The sequence below is a fragment of the Nannospalax galili genome, unplaced genomic scaffold (genome assembly GCF_000622305.1).
Source record: "Nannospalax galili isolate Female #2095 unplaced genomic scaffold, S.galili_v1.0 scaffold734, whole genome shotgun sequence".
Taxonomy (NCBI): domain Eukaryota; kingdom Metazoa; phylum Chordata; class Mammalia; order Rodentia; family Spalacidae; genus Nannospalax; species Nannospalax galili.
This window is the reverse complement of record NW_008337073.1, coordinates 3,715,864-3,721,598: the sequence shown is the minus strand read 5'-3', so window position 1 is coordinate 3,721,598 and position 5,735 is coordinate 3,715,864.

Genomic DNA, 5,735 nt, shown 5'->3' with positions numbered 1-5,735 from the left:
GTATTTTTGTTACAGGGTCTTCATCCCAGAATAATAACTGAAGGCTTTGAAGCTGCAAAGGAAAAGGCCCTCCAGTTTTTGGAACAAATTAAAGTAAACAGAGAAATGGATAGAGAAACACTTATTGATGTGGCCAGAACATCTCTACGAACTAAAGTTCATGCTGAGCTTGCAGATGTCCTAACAGAGGTACTCATTCACCTTGTATGTGTGTGGTACAATGCTCACAGAAAGCCTTTGATAGTAGAAACAGCAGTGCTCTTGGTAGTTCACACATAAGGTCTTCACAGGCTCACTAGCTGCCATGTGGGTGCTGGGATTTGAACCTGGGTCTTCTGCAAGAAGTCTTCTGCGCCATCTCTCCAGACCCCTTTCTGTAGTATTTTTTAAAAATTATTTATTTAATAGCCACAAACTTAGAAGAAGCATTTCATTACATCAGCATTGACATATTCAATAACAATTTTCTGAGCTAGGGTGCATTTCTTACAAAATTGGTTGTACATTTTTAGGTTTACAGTTAAATTATTACAGTTATACAATATTGTACTCAGTATAAACCCTATAAGACATAAATTAAATGACGTTTTAACCTTTAAAAAAGATCTCCATTTCATTATTAAAATACACAGTTTCATACAGAAAAATTCTTTTTCAATGCAATTGACATTGGTATGTTTGCACATGCGTTTCTAATCTCTATATATCTGATTAATAATACATTTTAAAAAAATTTGTTGATTTTGTGTGTGTGTGTGTGTGTGTTTATCGCACAGAACATCCCAAACCATCTCATTTGACTATACACCCACTTCCCAGATGGCACCCTCCCATAGCCTCCCCCCCATCCCCCACTAGAGCCCTTGTACTCTGATATCCCTGCTACTGTCCGCTGTGTTGTTGGCACCCCCAGCCATTCTCCACTACTTGTCCTTCTGATGAATCTAGTCAGCCCATCTAGAGGTCTTTCTTTTAGGAGGGTCAGCTGTTCCTCATCTAGAAGTAATCAGTTGTCAATATTCCTTTAGATAAGATTGGGGTCTGCTGTTCATTTTCCAAGTTCTATGCTGGGTTACTACCTGGGAGTCCCTTTGGCCACCGTGGCCAAGAACTCAAAAGAAATTATTGCCTATCTGGCATTGTTGCTTGTTATGTAGCCTTTAGCTATGCATATGGACTCTTAAGAAATTATATTGGCCCCTTTAATCTTTGGTTATACTTTCCTTTTGGGTGTTTATTTTTATTTTATGTATATGTGTGTATTGCCTGCATGTAGGTAAGTGCATCCATATCGTGCAATGCCTGTGGAGGACAGAAGAGGCTGTCTGATCCCCTGGAACTGGAGTTGTGGATAGCTGTTAGCTGCCATGTGGGTGCTGGGATTCGAACCCGGGTCTTCTGCAAGAACAGTGTTCTTAACCTTTGAGCCATTTCTGCAGCCCCCTTTCTGTAGTATTTTATCTTCTCTCACTCCACTAACTCTTCAGATACAATTAACAGAAAGAGTTTTAGAAAAAACTTAGTGATAAATGTTCAGAAATTTAAAAATTAGAATGCCTGCAAGTGAAGGAATGGGCTGGCCGAATGTATTCTACTTTGAACTCTCTTGCATTCCCTTACTAGAAGAGACCACTTGGTTCTGGTTCCAGTGGCCACTTTTCTTTATTCCCTCTGTCTTTATCCTCTGTTTCCTGCCTCTTTGTACCCATCCTTGACTGACAGAGTGCTTACAGTCCACATGTCTTCCCTGTTTCCTTATCTCTCTATATAGCACAAGTCAGAGCTGAGAGAATTGATTTGAAATGCTGTCAAATTCCACAGGGTAGCTCCTTCAGGGCCATTATTGGTGAATGCAAAAGTAGCTTTTCCACTCAGATGAACCTTATAAAGCATGACCAAGAGGAAAAAGCAAAGTTAAAAAAGTTAAATTACTGTTTCATCGTAATATAACTTGTGGCAAGCAGCACCACTCTAGTGGCAACAGAACTGTGAGAGAAAGATATTAGAAAATTGTGCAACCGCAGAATGAATCAAAGGACTACATTACCTAGAGTTGGGAGAAGGAAAACCTGAGGGAAATGACCTTCAGGGCTCTTCTTCAACCAGGATCCATGAGAAAGAACCAATAGGAAAATGACACAGTTGGCATCACTTCTCATGGACTCTTTACTGAATGCCAGAATCCTTTCCATAGTTGAGACATGAACTTTGTGAATTAAAATGCTTAGGTTCAAATCCAGGCTTCCCAATTATAAGAAGAGAGCCCTTTGTCTCTCTCTCTATGCCCTGTGCTTTCTGTGCTCATCTGGGAAGTGGACATAATAGCGCACATCAGGAATGTTCAGGATGGCGAAGGAGAGTAACACAAATAAAGCACTTAGGAAAGTGCCTCACTTGCAATTTAGTTTTATTTATGAGTATTGTGTGGGGATGGGTGGGTGCACATAGAATGGCACACGTGTGGAGGTCAGAGGACAACTTCGTATTGTCAGTTCTCTCTACCTTTATGTGAGTACCAGGGATAGAACTCCAGTCATCAGGCTAGCATCATCAGGTGGCAAACACCTTTCTTTACCCATTGAGCCATCTTGCTGGCCCTCACTTGTAAAATCTTAATTGCCGTCTGTTGTTAGCCTGTATTTTTTATTCATCAGGTTTATTCACAATTCCTGATAGTGTCCAGGAGCTCTGAGCAGATCATTGTACTGATACTGTGACATTTGCTAGCAGGGAGTTGTTTTTCTTCCTGGCAAGCATGGTTCCTTGTCCGACTGCTATTCCCTCCTGTTCAAACAAGTAAACTGTGACTTATCCAATCCTGGGTCTCAAGTATTCTATATCTCTACCATGGAGCTATATTGCCAACCCTAAACCTTCACTTAATGGAACAAGCAATCTCACATTTTAAAAATATCTATTTGAAGCCAGGTGTGGTGGCACATGCCTTTGATCCCAGCACTCGGGAGTCAGAGGCAGGTGGATCTCTGTCAGTTCAAGGCCAGCCTGGTCTATATAGTGAGTCCCAGGCCAGCTGGGGCTACAGGGAGACCCTGTCCAAAAAAAAAAAAAAAAAGAAAAAAGAAAAATCTATTTGACCTAGTGCATATTTCTTTTTCACCTGAACTTTTAGTTATTCAGTGTATGTGGACATTAGAAATAAGAGGCCTTGTCATTTTAAAAATTACAGGTTTCAAATGTAGTCACTAATGCTTGAGTAGTAGAGAAACATTTAAATTTCTCTGGTGAAACTGTAGGAACCCAGGGACTGGAACATCATGCTTGAGAAAGTATTTTCAGGCACATCATTCTTTGAGAGAATGATTAAAAAACAAACTATCAGTCATGCAAGGAACACTCCTTTGCTTCTGTTCCATTTTTATCATACCAATGTCCCTTGCAAAATTGAGGTTGTTCATAAATATTTTCCTTTCAAACTGTGGGAAATAAGTTATGAGTAACTTTGGCTCTTTGATAAGGTTGCATTAGGAGACTGCTTATCATCTAAACAATGAACACAAAAGCTGTACAGTCCTGGGGCCTCTGACAAGAGGCCAAGAGGGTGCTCACCCTTATTCTCAGGCATTCCAGGGGAGTGGCAAAGGGACAGCCACTGCCAGACATCTTCAAAGTCCTGTTTCCCACCCTTCAGAGGCCCTATGTTTCTGATCATTTAGGTTTTGTAAGAACCTAAAGTGTCCTGAAGAACTGTTTACCCGTACTGGGACTTGCTGTCTGTTTAATACAGCCAGATGGACACTGATTCTGGACTCATGGTCACATCCCCATAGATTTGACCTCATTTAGTGGACACTATTAAAAGATTATCCTATTATCAAGAGTTTCCATTGCATCAAATACTAAATATTAGTAACATTCCTCTACAGGGAAAATGATGTAAGAGGAGGGCACATACTGTGTTGACCTCAGGCACATCATGAGGATAAATATGTGGAAATTACATAACAGCCCGCTGACTAATAAAGTCCAGCGGTACGTGGAGCAAAGCTCTAGGGGCATAGACTTTCCCAGCAGCTCCTGAAGGATGTGTTTGGGTTCATACGCTGCCATAGATGGAAGTTTAGTTTGATTCAGTTGACTTGGGACTGAGGTGGTTATTTTGTAGGAAGCTCAGATGAGAACATACATGGGAGGATGGAGTGTAGTAGGGTCATGAGAATTGACTTGCACTGTTTGTTCTTTACTCTTACAAATGAGGAATACAGGGTTCTTTCCATTTTTTCTCCTCTCATATTGATCTTCCATTTTCAAATTGTTCTCCACTTTGGAAACCAAAGGATGCTCATAGAATGTTTAAAGCTACAGTGGAAGGGCTGCACATGATTTCAGAATCAAGGCATTAAGGAATTATTATAATAAGGATGTTTTGTTTTGTTTCTGTTTTGTTTTGTTGAGACAGAGTCTCCCTGTAGCCCCAGCTGACCTGGAACTCACTCTGCAGAGCAGGCTGGCCTAGATCTCTGCCTCCCCAATGATGGGATTAAAGGTATGCACACCAGGCCTAGCAGGTCTTTTTTTAATGTTGCAAAAATATATGCTTGAAAGAGCAGCTGTAAGGAGGAAGATTCTGGTCACAGAGGGCTTGTGTTAATTCACTTTCTGTTGCAAGAAATACCTGAGATAAACATCATAAATGAGGAAGGTTTTATTTTTGTTATAGTATTAGAAGTTCTAATCCATGGCCACTTAGCCATGTTGTCTTTGGGCCTGTAGTGAAGCAAAACATCATGGTGGGAATTTGTGTTAGAGCAAAGCAGCTTACCTAGTAGTCAGAAATCAAAAAGGTCAAGAAAGGAAAGAAGGAGGGTCCAAGTATCCCCTTCAAGGGCACCCTCCCAGCGATTTAACATCTTTCCTCTTGGTCCCATCTCCTGAAGAGTCCAACACCTCCCAGTGACATCAGGGTTGGTGACCAAGCTGTTAGCATGTGGGCCTTAGGGGGACATTTAAGATCCAAACTGGAAAATGTATTAGTGCCCAACAATCTGGTAACTAGATAAAATTAAACTTTCAGTTATGATTTTACTTGACATTTTAAAAACAATTGACTAAATTTTAATTATTAAAAATGCAAATTAGTACATGATCTGTGAAAGGCAGTCAAACAATACAGATATATATGAAATAATGGGGGTAGAATCTACTTTCTCTTACAAAGACAGATACTGCTAGAATCTGCCTCTCAGACATTTTAACACACTATATAAGGTAATAAATGTGTCATTGGGTGGGGGAATAATTATGTATTGTTGTCAAGGTTTGTTCCCCCTACTTACTTGTTCCATTGGACATATTCTGTTATTTAAAAAATTAGCCATCATTGCTGCTGTTCTTTTTAAAAGGTAATAGTTATTTTAAGTGAGGTGAAATGGAAAATCCTGTATCTGATGTTTTCAAACTATTTACTTACCAACAAGTTTTATAGGTTGCTTGTAAATTGTAAAACCAGATAGCAATCCATCTACCAGGATAAGCTAGGAATAAGTAAGAAGTGGAGAGACATGCTTCAAGCAAAAATAGATTTTACAGGCCTATGGGTAATATAATCACAATTACTTAAAAAATGTATATGTGTCAGGCGTGGTGGCGCATGCCTTTGATCCCAGCACTCGAGAGGCAGAGGCAGGCAGATCTCTGTGAGTTCAAGGCCACCCTGGTCTACATAGTGAGTTCCAGGCCAGCTGGGGCTACAAAGAGACCCTGTCTCAAAAAGACCA